This window comes from Ceratotherium simum, chromosome 27 (assembly GCF_057802395.1).
Source record: "Ceratotherium simum simum isolate JZ-2026a chromosome 27, ASM5780239v1, whole genome shotgun sequence".
Classification (NCBI taxonomy): domain Eukaryota; kingdom Metazoa; phylum Chordata; class Mammalia; order Perissodactyla; family Rhinocerotidae; genus Ceratotherium; species Ceratotherium simum.
The window spans coordinates 26,457,877-26,472,669 of NC_141926.1; positions in this window are offsets into that span (position 1 = coordinate 26,457,877).

Here is a 14,793-nt window from a genome sequence, read left to right on the forward strand (position 1 = left end):
ATGGAATATATATTTTTAATTTTATGTATTTTATTTTTATATTAAATAAAATGTTCTTTTATAATATTTTGTATATTATATTTATATAAAAATATATATATAAAATACTTTGATTTGGCTATAATTAAAATTAAAATCAACTATAGGTGACAATGGTATTTCATGAAGTTTTAGCAGGCCTGAATCCTGATGACACAGGACTTCTCCAAGTCCTATAAACTGATTGTTATTCTCCTCAGCAAGGACCACAGGGGAGCTGCAAAAAGTTCTGTACGAGACAAAGGTCTTATTAAATTTGAATCTGAACTCTGTCTCTTGTTATGTTTAGAAAAGAGGCTCTGTCTCTTGTTATATTTACCAAGAAGAATCAAGAAGCTTCCAGAAATGTTTAACTGTTTACCCCCAAATTCTGGCTTGATTCCTCAGGAATAGAACCTTCAACTAATGAGTTTGTAAAATATTCACCATTTAGTTCATATGACCTATTTGTTTTTGAAAAATGGAATGTATTTACTTGGGTTGTAAATAACCTTGCAAGCCTTGCATTAATTGGCACATCATGGACTCATCTGTTTGCTGAAAAGATCCCAGACTGTCTGGGGTTTGGCTCTTACACTGCAGGTTGATATGAAGTAAAACGAACTCAAGCAGATTCAAATCCAAACACACGGCATTGCTTGTTTTTTGTTTTGTTATATTTTAATTTTTTTGACATAAAAAATGATTGAACAGGGGGCCAGCCCCTTGGCCTAGTTGTTAAGTTTTGTGTGCTCTGCTTCGGTGGGTTCAGTCCCCAGGCATGGGCCTACACCACTTGTTGGCGGCTATACTGTGGTGGCAACCTGCATACAAAGTAGAGGAAGATTGGTACAGATGTTAGCTCAGGGTGAATCTTCCTCAGCAAAAAAAATATATATATATTATATAGACACCCAGTCAAATATTATTTTGAACCTCTAATATAAATCTTAAGTATTAAATACCTGATTATATGTTCCTCAGAGTTTTAGGGCATTTTAAATAAACATAGTCTATATGCACATATGTAGGTGTAAGAAGAAACTCCTAAAGTGCTTGTAGTCTGTTAGATAAAACCATAGTATTTGGGAGTTGGGAGAAACTCAATGTCCTCTTCATCAACATTTTTCATTTTACAGATGAGGCCCAAAGAGAAATGAATGATGTCTTCAAGTTTCCACTGAAAGGCCCTAAAAGAATCAGAATAGATTTTTAGGTAAGTGGTCGTCCTGTCAGAGCATGCTGTGTCCTATCTTTGCCTCCATCTTGTTCTTGGATATAGAACCAAGACGTTGAATAGTTTCTAAATCCCTCAAAATATTCAAGCAAAAACAATATTTATTGGGCCAGCCCAGTGGCACAGTGGTTAAGTTTGTGCACTCTGCTTCAGTGGCCTGGGGTTCACAGGTTCAGATCCTGGATGCAGACCTACACACCACTCATCAAGCCATGCTGTGGTGGCATCCCATATATAAAATAGAGGAAGATTGGCACAGATGTTAGCTCAGGGACAATCTTCCTCAAGCAAAAAAAAAAAAAACAAAACAAAACAATATTTATTACATAGAAAGTCAAGGACTGATAGTCCCATTCATACTATTTTATTATTTTCAGATTCTTGCTTTTCTCAATTCCAATAGGTATTCAACAAACATTACTCTTCTCCAATGTATATTTAGCGCTGAACCTTTACAAGGCATGGGTTAAAATTTCCCATAGGAAATAACAGCCAATAAGCCAACTAGCTGTGTCCAGGTAGATGGTGTAGGCCCAGCTGAACTTGAAGCCTGTGCAGTCAATGGAGTTTGAATGTCGCCCTGATCAACAAACTGAGCAAGATCGATGACTTCCTGCATGTGAGTTATTCCTAAAAACACCAAATGTTCCATTTTTCTCATGACTTCACACACCAAGAGGATTCAGGCAACACAAAACTTAATGCTTTTTGCAACTGCTGGAAATTTTCATCCTCTACCTTGTGCCAATAATACTGTTTTATAATTATATTTTACATAATGCTTTTTTTAAGGGATCTGGAGGCAGATAAATGACTTCCTTTGAGGCCAGATGCCTTGTATTCACATCAAAAGGTCTGCCCCAATGCACTCCCCTCAAGTCATGTCTTTCCAGAGTCCTGAAGCAGGGGACGAGTTATAAGTATAACGTCAGATGGCTTAAGATTTGTTTTAATAACCAGCAGTGGGATGCTTGTTATTCACATTAAATACATAATAGACATAGCAGGTGGTGCAGTTTTTATCCCTGATAGATCATAAGAGACTGAAATACAATGATGTTGTATTCTGTAGTCCATTCCTCCTCAAGCTCTCTCTCCAGAATCACAGAAAATCTGTGTTACCGTGATTTAAAATACTGCATGGGTAGCTCTTTGCTTTTCTATTAAGTCAGCATTAGAAGAAAACCGATTATGAATACCTATTACTTTTTAAATGTTCTCCCTTGGCAAGGGTCTGGATGGATGCTCTGGTTACCTAGGAGATGAAGACAAAATGAAAACTGATTGACTTATCAAATTGATTGTGAGCTGAGCTTCAAGTGGCAGCTGTGTGTGCTGCACATGAACATTGCTGCTTAGAAGTGACTTTTTTTTTTGTCACATCAGTGATGATGCCATATAAATTACTAGGTAGAATAAAGTGGCTATATATTTTATTAGAAAATGCAGTATTGAATGATTAACCTAATGATTACAGTTGGGGAAAAAATATATTTTAAAGAAGTAATTCTGGCCTGGATGTTTGTTTCAATGTGTCACTAAAAATGATTGCACTGATGACAGTAGAATTCTATCCATGGTAGCAGCCCTGCCACTGGCTTGCTTTTTAGTAGTAATAACCCTGCCTTCTGTTGGCTGAGATTGGGCTAATGGGAAGGAAACTTAATGGATCTTACTGTAAAACCAGCTATAACCTCCACCCACTCTTTTCCTCTATTCCTCAAGCAATTTTTCTATACAATTCGGCAGGACAAGCTATAGACAAAAAAAGAAGTTTCATTTTCTGAGCTCTCCTAACTTTTCATTAACACCCTCTCTCTCTCTTCAAAAAACCACATCTCTTCCTCCAACTTTGTCATTTTGTGATGTCCCCTTTCCATCCACAGCCCTCTACCATGGTCCACTCTTCCAAACACCTATTTTTGGCACCACCCCACTATTAAAACTTACATGTCCAGTGTCTCATAATGGTCAGGGTATTGCTCTTATATAGCAATCCAGATGGAAATAATCTGTGAATTAAAATGTTACTAGGTTATAATAATCTAAGGAATTATTCCTCCAAGAGTTATTTTCGTTGTGTTGGCGACAGAGCCTTAAACCAAAAGAATGGCCCGATTATGGTGGAATGCAGCCTCTCCCGGGAGACAAGTGGTCATAGGAACCTTCTTTTTACTCCACAATTCACACCCTGTAGTCACCATAAAATCACAACATGTGAGCCAGAACAATTTATCTCGGGAACTAATTGAAAACTAGACCAAGAAAAGAAAAAGGAAAAACAACTGGAATTTTCCCTCTCTCACTGTAGAAATGCCATTCTCCCATGACCTTGTGACTCTATGAGAACTTCCAGTTAACGCAGACGTTGCCAGATTTGCTACTAACTGGTGAAATTAAACAGGTAAATAGCAAATCCCAAGAGTGATGTTAAGTGGTAGAGGTAAAGAGCAGATAACTAATGTTGGGAATAGCAATTGTCCATAAAGTAATACTCTTGACATAATGAAGAAATGCTGTTAAAGGGACAATAAAGTAAAATGCTGGATTTAAGGGAAGAAAAACATTTTACTGATGAACATAAAACAAGAGTTCAAAAATGTGCTGGTAGCCATGTTTCTGGATAGGAAGTGTCTATATTATAAATATATCAGTTTTCTCCAAATTAATCTATAAATTTAACACAATTCAAATCAAAATCTGAATGAAAGTTTTTCTGGGGAACTAGATTATAGGACTCAATTTGATCTCAAAATCTGTGAAAACAAAGACTAATAAGGAAGAACTTTCCATATAATATAAAGGTGTATTATAAAGTTATAATGAATAGTGCAATATTTCTACCAAACTTGGTAACTTATTAATAGAATGGACAGACTCAATATATATAAGGATCTGAGGATCTAGTAAGTGATAATGAAAGTATTTCCAATTAATGAAAAATTGGTATGAAAGTAACTAGATTAGATTTCCTGAAAAGAAATAGTTATATTCATACCTCCAACTTTATACCAAAATAAATTACAGATCAATTAAAGTATAAATGGAAAAAACTACAAACTAGAAGAAAATCAAAGGATCTACTGATATAAATTTAGGATAGTAAAAGCATTTCTATACATAATACAAAAGGCAAAACTCATTAAGAAAAAGACTGGTGTGACTACACAAAACGTAAACTAAAACTTCACACGACAGAAGCAAAAATAAACAAATGATACCACATCAAACTAAAAAGTTTCTGCACAGCAAAGGAAACTATTAACAAAACAGAAAGGCAAGCTATAGAATGGGAGAAAATATATCTGAAAAGGGGTTAATATCCAAAATATGTAAGGAACTTCTATAAGTCAACAGGAAAAAACAACCAGATTGAAAAACAGGCTAAGGATCTCGTTTTTCCAAAGAAGACATACAAATGGCCAACAGGTATATGAAAAGATGTTGAATATCACTAATCATCAGAGAAATGCAAATCAAAACCACAGTGAGATATCACCTCACACCTGAAAGGATATGTATTATCAAAAAGACAAGAAATAGCAAATATTGGCAAGGATGTGGAGAAAGGGGAACCCTTGTACACTGTTAGTGGGAACATAAACTGGTAGAGCCACTATGCAGAACAGTATGGCGGGTCCTCAAAAAATTAAAAATAGAACTACCGTATGATCCAATAATCCCACTATTGGGTATATATCCGAAGGAAATGAAATCACTATCTCAAAGAGATATCTGTACTCCCATGTTCATTGCAGCATTATTCATAATAGCTAAGCTATGGAAACAACCTAAGTGTCTGTAGACACGTGAATGGATAAAGAAAATGTAATACACACACACACAACAGAATATTATTCAGTTGTAAAAAAAAAAGGAAATCTAGCCATTTGTGACAATGTGGAGGACATAGTGCTAAAGCCAGACAGAGAAAGGAAAATACTGTACGGTATCACTGATATGTGGAATCTGAAAAAAAAATAAAGGTTGAACTCACAGAAACTGAGAGTAGAATGGTGGTAGCCAGTGACTGGGGGGTTGGGGGGAATAGGAAGAGGTTGGTCAAAGGGTGCAAACTTTCAGTTATAAGATGAGTAATTCTGAAGATCTACTGTACAGCATTGTGACTACGGTTAATAATACCGTATTATATATTTGAAATTTGCTAAGAGAGTAAATCTTAAGCATTCTCACCTGAAAAAAAGGTAACTATGTGAAGTGATGAATGTGTTAATAACTTGATTGTGGGAACCATTTCACAATGTATACATATATCAAATCATCACATTGTACATGTGAAATATATTACAATTTTATTTGTCAATTATACTTCGATAAAGTTAGAAAAGAAAAAAATAAAACACAAAAAATGAATCAAGAACATAACGCAAAAAAAAAAAATTCATACACAAAACACAAACATTAGTCCGGAAAATATCTGAATTACAGTTTTTATAAGAGGTTAATATCATTCTTATGTAAAGAGTTCTTATAAAGTATAGTAAAAAAGTTCCAGTAAAAATGTGGGTAAATAAAACAAGCCAGTAGTTCATAAGATATGAAACACAAGTTGGCATTTAACATGTGAAATAAGTTCAATCAGTAGTAAAGGAAATACAAATTAAGCAACAATTGAGATATTATGTCTTGTCTATCCAATTAACAAAGAGGAAAAATTAATGACAAGACGCAGTCCGGGTGAAGACGGGGGGAAATGAGCTATCTCAAGCACTGCAGAGGTGGTATAAACCGCTACAGGAATTCTGGAGGAAAATTTACAATTTTTACCTAAAACTTTAAATATATATAGACCCCCCTAACTAGAAAGTATCATTTTTAGAAATGTGTCCCAAATAAATAACCAGATAAACTCACAAGATATATGTATGAGAATACTTAAGACATTTATAAACGAGGTAAAAGAAAAATGATATAAATGCTCTAAAAATAGAGACTTTGTTAAATGATATGTACTACATCCACACAATGGAATATTATGAGACCACTACAAAAGTTGATACTGATTTTATGGTTATACCCATGTAAAGATATTTATCACATATTTGAGGTTAAATATAAAGCAGGTTAAATGGCATTTTTTTACAGACATAAAAAAACAATTCTAAAATTCATGTGGAACCACAAAGGACCCCGAATTGCCAAATCAATCTTGAGAAAGAAGAAGAAAGCTGGAAGCATCACATTTCCTGATTTAAAAATATATTACAAAGCTACAGTAATTAAAATATTATGGTACTGGCATAAAGACACATATATTCAACCGGGCAGAATCCAAAGCCCAGACATAAGCTTATACATATATGATCAACTGCATCTTCAGTAAGGGTGCCAAGTAAACACAATGGGGAAAGGATAGTCTCCAACAAATGGTGTCGGAAAAAGTGGATATCCAAATGCAAAAGAATGAAATTGGACCCTTACTTTACACTATACATAAAAATCAACTCAAAATGGATTAAACACTTACACATAAGACCTGAAACTATAAAACTCCTAGAATAATACATAGCGGAAAATCATCTTGACATTGGTCTTGGCAATGACTTCTTGGATACAACATCGAAAAGTACAGGCAACAAAATCAAAAATAGACAAGTGGGACTACATCAAACTAAAAGCAAAGCAGACAATCAACAAAAAGAAAAGAGAATGTATGTAATGTGAGAAAATATTTGCAAACCCTGTATCCGATAAGAGGTTAATATCCAAAATATGTAAAGAACTCCTACAACTCAACAGCAAAGAAACAAATAACCCAATTTAAAAATAGGCAAGGGAACTGAATAGACATTTCCCCAAAGATGATATACATAGGGCCAACAGGTATATGAAAAGATGCTCAACATCACTGATCATCAGAGAAATGCAAATCAAAACCACAATGAGAAATTACCTCACAATTATTAGGATAGTCATTATCGAAAAAACAGACGTGGAGAAATTGGAATGCTGTTGGTGGGAATGCAAAATGGTGCAGCCACTATGGAAAACAGTATAGAGTTTCCTCAAAAAGTTAAAAATAGAACTACCATATGATCCAGCAATCCCACTTCTGGGTATTTATCTAAAAGAATTGAAATCAGGATCTCAAAGAGATATTAGCACTCCCATGTTCATTGCAGCGCTATTTACAATAGCCAACATATGGAAATGTTCACTGATGGATGAATGGATAAAGAAAATGTGGTACATACATGCAATGGAATATTATTCACCCTTATAAAAGAAGAAAATCCTGCAACATACAACAACATGGATGAACCTTGTGAACATTACGCTAAGTGAAATAAGCCAGTCACAGAAGGACAAATACTGCATGATTCCACTTAAATGACGTATCTAAAGTAGTCAAACTCAAAGAATCAGGGAGTGGAATAGTGGTTTCCAGGGGTGGGGAGGAGGAGAAAATGGAGGTGCTAATCAATGGGCATAAAGTTTCAGTTATACAAGATGAATAAGCTCTAGAGGTCTGCTGTACAACGTTGTGCCTATAGTTAACAATACTGTAGTGTGCACTTAAAAATTTAAGAGGATAGATCTCATGTTAACTGTTCTTATAACAATTTTAAAAAATAATAAAATTAAATTTAAAAAATGTTTAAATAAAAAGAAAACACCCATTAAAAATAAAGTAGGTTAGAAAGAATATGTATATTACGTTACAAATTCATGTAAGTATATACATGAGAGTATACAAGTGAAAAAATGTTATGACTACATTTAAGTCAAAATTTATATAAGAATATGTATATGATGGTATTTTATATACATATGCTTTACATGTGAACACTAACTGAATGGTAAGATTGTGGATGACTTTTCTTTTTAATTCTTTTGTTTAGTTTTGTTTTGATAGTTTTGTTTTAAAAGATTTAAAAAGGGTCTGCAGTATTTTTATAATCAGAAGAGTAATTAATGAAATTTTCCTATGATAAAATAATGCCTTAGTGGGATAAAAATGAGGTTACCTTTTCATCTGCCTATCACATTTCACTTGTTGTGTATCTGTTTATGCTTAAATGTTGAGAAACTGTACAGTATTCATGCCACAAAGTGAACTCAGTCCTTATTAACTAAATATTTTGCTTTCTTTATAGAATCTTCTTTTATGGAAACCCCTTTAAATATTTATAAATACCTATAGGACTCAAATTTGATTAGTAGTAAAAGATCTGGGGTTCAGAGTGGCCCAAACTGGATAATCCCCTCCACTTACAAAGCACTTCCAAGATACAGCTCTTGTAGGGAGGTAGCATGCCAGTAAACACTCACATATTTTCAGTATACTTGAGTTGAAAAAAAAAAGTGGTCTGTTTTAGAATATTTGTTAGGAACTCAAGAAGTAAAATCCTGGTTTGTTGCTCCATCTGATGTGATGTGGAATTACTGAAAAAATTTTCAAAACTACCTTCATATCAATCAGCCTGGGAGGTATATAATGTCATTGTTAAATATTAAGAATTAGAAAAATCTCTACAAAGGCTGATAATAAAAGCCCCCAAAGAAACTCTTGGGCCTGTGTCAGATGAACACATCTGTCTTTAGAATTTGGCTCTTATGAATTTTTATTTAATTTTTCTTCTTTCACAGTTAGTTCTCCTGCTAGTAAATAATCAGACCATTATGTGATATTTTATTAATCTTTCACTCTTTTAGCCTTCTCCAATATTTCTGTACTCAGTGTAATAAAAATTCATTGCAAATAGGTAAGTTGCTTAGCCACTCAGAAAAAGAAGGTGTTTGTATGTAGTAAAGTCACATAACCTCTACCCTGAATTACTTCCATGAGTCTCTCTCAACCTATCCATCACACATGCTTTTCTCAAACTCACAGCATTGTGTATATATAATTTTTAAATGTTTGATTTATTGTTCCTTTCTTTTCCCCAGAGCTCAGCTGACTCTGTTATTTCTGTTGGCACCTCTAGGTACCTTAAGACAACTGACATTTGCAAGACTTAACCTGAGCCCCACAAGTTACAAGAGCTTGGAGGCCTCAACTGTCATTTCTGTTTCCACGGAAACTCAAATCAGATTGCCAAAAATGAGGTTAGTCACTTAAAAAGTATATTTTTTTAAAAGAAAGAAATACTGCCCACCACCATCATATTATCTGAAACAGTGCTTTGTTGAAAGCCATTTTCTTGTTTTTAAGGATGAAATACCTGTTTCCATGGTAGCAGATTAATAAACTACGAAGGTAGAGCTGAGCTCTGCAAGTTCCTTCTGGCAGCACCTACACGCTCAGTCTATTGTGCTCATGAAGCCATCCGCAGTGTGGGGCTCTAAATATTTTTTTACACAATAATAAAGAATAACTACTTTGTTTCTATTCATATATGTTTCCCATAGATGGAATACATTAGTTAAATATAGTAACAGGAGGGTTTTCGTAATAATAACAATAATAACACCTACTATTTATTAACTGTCTACAATGGGACTGAAAACGTGCAGGGGGCTTTACATAAACGATCTCCAGTCCTCAACAACATTGTTTCCATTTACATTCAGACTCATTGAAGGTCACACTGGTATTGGACAAGGGACGGAGCCGTGATTCAAACTCAGATCTGGCCTCCTTTGGGGCCAGGGCTCTTCTCTCATCCTTTTCAAGGTGAAGAATGGAACAGAACAGTTTGTTCCTGCGCTTGCTCCCAACAGAAGCATGTGCGCACATAGTCACTAACACACACAGTGTATTTTGGGGCTTCAATCGACATAGTGTGAATGAGGTGAGAGGGAATCAGACTCTTCAGAAGTGTTGAAGGATTGTTAGCTCTTTCTCCGACCAGGTCATGAAAAGGATGTCCAGGTGCCCATGAAGCCTGAAAATGGAACCTAACCTCACAGGGCTGCGATCTTACGACGGAATTCAACACAATGCCCTTCCCCTCACCCTCTCACCACCACCACAACCTAGTATATAAAGTACAACAGGGTTGTAGAGTATGGGCTTTATAAATAACATAGGTGTGCTGAGTTAAATGAATAACTTCTTTTAAATTCTTAATCAAATAACAAAAATATTAGTCCATTAAAATGACTCCAGCAGGAATTGAATCGATACATTATTTTACCCTGCAATAATGTTTTTCTGGTTTACTTGAGACTGCAGATTTCTGCTGCTTAATCAAAGCCATAGGTGACCACACATTCTTCAGAAAATCAGATAGGAACAGTAATGGTCGTTTATGTCTTATTCTAAATTAATTCTGTCAGAGTTAAAAATAAACCCCCAAAGCTCTGAGGACATACTCAGTAGAACTTGGATCCTTTTCAACATTAAAACAGCTGTCTTCCACATTTTTTCTCAGGCAAAATGTAGATGGAAAACTGATATAACAGATTTTGCCTCCAGGCAAATTGAAATGGCTGATTTTAATGTCAGTACAGGCAAAAAGAAGAGGGCAGTTCCCAAAAGAGCAACTCAGTGCTCACTTTTAATTTATGTCATTATTTTTCTACTGAAGTAGGAAAAGAAACCATGGAATAGAACATTTTTTTTGGAGGAATAAAATTGAGGCATCCCCAACTTCACAATGACACACTGTTTATCCTTGAACTACTTGGATTCTTTGGAATATGGGTAAAGTTATTTTTAATTTAAAGAGCTTAGAAAACATGGCATAAAAGGCCTAAGTGACATTTAATTTGAAGATACAATTATGTTTCCTAAAATCAGAGGTACCTCCAAAGACCAAACCTGCTGAAAACCAATACAGACATAATTCCTCAAGGAAAGAAGTGATTCCAAACAAAATACAAGTTGCCATTTGTAACTTATTACTGCCAATGGTCTGCTCCTTCAATCTTCAGATCTTTAGAAGTGATACTAGAATTTCCAGCACTCTGTGATCAGCCATAATGTTAATCATCACAGTAATCCAAATGAAGCTATAATAAACCAAAAATTTGTAGTAATCAAGAAAAATGTATTCCAAATGGACAAGCAAAAACTTTTTCAAAACTTATACTCAATTATATTCGTGAAATTATAATTAGAACCAAGAAATCAGAGTAAAATGAGCTTACACCAGAAATAAAAGATAAAAAGACTCTAAACTATAGTTCTGTATATTTGTTTCCCCACAAATTTCAACTAAGCAGGAAAACACTCATTAAACAGGAAATCTTGTACTTAGAGTAAATTTTATCTAACAAAAAAGTATCAAGAATTCCCTCATCTATACTTCTAAATAGAGAAAAGTTTCTCCCTCTTCTGCTCATTTTCTGTCTGTAGTAGACAGAATGGTCCCCCAAAAATGTTCATGACCTGATATTTGGAACCTATGAGTATGTTACATTACATGACAAAAAACACTTTGTAAATGTAATTAAGGTTACTGACTTTAAGAAAGATTATCCTGGATTATCCAGGCAGGCTCAATCTAATCTCACAAGCTCTTCAGAGCAAAGAATATTCTCCAGCTGGAAGAAGACAAGGAAGGCAAAGGAAACTCCAAGCATGAGAAGGATTCAACACACTGTTGCTGGCTCTGAGATGCAGAAGCCCATGTGTAACGACCAGAGAGAGACCTGTTGCAGCTAACAGCAGCCCTCAGATGACAGCTAGCAAGAAAACAGGAATCTCAGTCCTACAACCACAAGGAATTAAATTGTGCCAACAACATGAATGAGCCTGGAAGTGGATTCTTCCCAGAGCCTCCTTGTAGGAGTCCAGAGGTTGACATCTTGATTTCGGCCTTATGAGACTCAAAGCAAAGAACTCAACCAAACCAACTAAAACTTCTGACCTACAGAACTGTGAGATAATAAAAGCAGTTGTTTTAAGCTACTAAATTTGTGGTAATTTGTTACACCAACAATAGAAAACAAATACACCCCCAACCCAAAAACCTGTTTTCCCTTTACCTCTTACCTTCCATTTACCTTCTTTTCTCTTTTTTTTTTTTGGTGAGGAAGATTGGCAGTGAACTAACATCTGTGCCAATCTTCCTCTATTTTGTATGTGGGACACCTCCACAGCAGGGCTTGATGGGTGGTGTGTAGGTCCACACCTGGGATCTGAACCCGCGAACCCGGGCCATGGAAGCAGAGTGCGTGAACTCAACCACAATGCCACCAGGCCAGCCCTATCCATTTTCCTTCTTAAGAAATTAGAATCAGCCAACCATGTCTTAGGATAAAATCTCAAAGCATTTTATTTCTGCAGTGAACAATAACAATACTCAATGTCTATTCTAGGGAGTTAAAAATGGTGATGCTTCCTCATCATTAAGTTGGGGAGAATGCTAGATTCCTCACAAGGTTGAGAAATGAATGAATGGTTTACTAGTGTGGTGGAGTCAACCTTCCAGTGCTGTATCAGATAATACTTTGCTGCCATTCTTAGGGTTTTCATGGCCCATTTTTTAGAAGTGGGTTGGCAGGTTCTTCTTCCTAGTCTGTCTTAGTCTGGAAGCTCCACTAAAGCCTGTCTACCACAGGTGACCCTGCTGGTATTTGAAATACTGGTGGCATAGCTTTCAGCATCACAGCAACACACAGTCGCCACAGTACGACAACTGACAGATAGGTAATGTGGTTCCCTGACCAGGAAATGAACTGGGGCCCTGGCTATGAGAGCGCCGAATTTTAACCACTAGACCACCAGGGCTGGCCATAAAAGCACGTGGCAAATGCTTAATCCATCCCAGTCTTCTCTTCCAGGCCTCCTTTAAAGCTTTCTGGAGGTTGCAATCCCAAATTCAAGAAACCATTTCCACCACTCCATAGGTGGCTGCACAAAGCACTGAAGGTTTATATGACAAAGCTGATAACAGTCATTTAAATCTTCCTGGAAAGCGTTTCCGAGAACCATCCCATAGAAGTCAGGCCTGCTGTTACACAACCACTAACTGTGCTTATCAATGACTCAGAAGAAAGAAAGAAGAGGGTGTTATTATTTCAAGTTTATTGGTTTACTGGCTTTCTTACAGCCTGAATGACAAAAATACAATTTGAAATAATCTTAATAAATTAGAAAAAAGGAATACATCCCAAAAAAACAAGGTATAAAGAGCAAACGGAGTAATTAAGGACAAGGGCATTGGATTAAAAGCTGAACAAATGAAGATAATCTGCCCAATTCTAATGTAAAAAATTGTAGTGTAGAGTGCACACTGACAATTTCATAGCTAAAGAGGTGTTAGGCAACAATTACCGATAATTTTGAACCTGATGAATTGGTTGAACTTGGTGAACTGATTATTAGATAAACTGATTAATGGGAGAATTGATTTTCAGAGATCTGGCCAGATTCTTACTGGCACATGAAAGGTGCTCAACAAATATTTGTTGAAGGGTGGACATTGGTATTGTGTTTGGCCTGAAATTTAGCTCTGAAATTGCTGGAATAATACATTATTATGATTAAAATAAAAAGGATTGCTTATCTACCTGCCCCTTTTCCAGACATCTAACTAAAAGTATAGAAACTTGAAAAACAATAAGCAAAATTTTATCTTTTAATCCAAGAGTTTTATAATTTTGACAAGTTAACAAAAGTCCATCTCTCACAGAAACTTTAGCTGATAAAATATAACATAGTCTCTCTGAAAATATAACTCATTACATTAAGTTTGAGAATCATTCATAATTCAAAATTATTTTAAAATCTGTACTGGACTTTCATAAATAGTCAAAATATTAGTTGATTGTTTATGGTTCTAATAAGGAGTGTAAACTTTGAGGGCCCTTTATGTCCCTTGTATTTATCAATGACTGATCCTAAATCAACATAAGAATCACAGATTATTGGATGTTGGAGCAAGGGAGCCATGTGAGTGTGGGTAGAAAAGGCCTCGTTGAGGAAATGACATTTAACATGACACTAGCCCTAGAAGGATATGGAGTTTCCCAGTAAATAGTGAAGGAGGAACTCTCCTGGCAGAATACTGCATAAGGAACATTGGATTCAAAGCCTTGAGGTCAGGAAAAATGGAGTGGGTTTGAAAAACCGAAAAGTGGCCAATCTGCCAAGAATGTAGTGTACAAAGGAAAAAACACCATGATATGATGTAGGAAATTAGGTAGAAGTCAGCCATTGCAAGGCTCTGTAGGATATTTTATAGCAGTTAGATTTTTTCCTAAGTACAGTGGGAAACCTAGGTTTAGGTTATATGTATTTCTTCTAAGTTTTTCTTTTAGTTTATATTTCTATTTTAATGACATTACTGTTTCTCCTTTTTTAAAGAGTTGGTTATAAATTTTTAAGAATAAAAACATATCTACAATCTATTAACATATATTACATATTAACTAAGATGAAGAAAATGTCACTGGTCTTTCTAAACGTAACTTCAAATGTCTGTCTTGAACAATTAATAGAATAGATCCTCTATATATATTAAAAGAATATTTTGACTGCCTCAGCAGTAATGTATCTTCTCTATAAAATCGTTTGATATTTGGCAATCCCTAGTCCCCTGATGTAATTTTTCTTCTACATTTATTGACTCATTAATGAGCCTTTCACTAGTGATTAAAGATGCTCTGTTTTGCAAGGAATTATC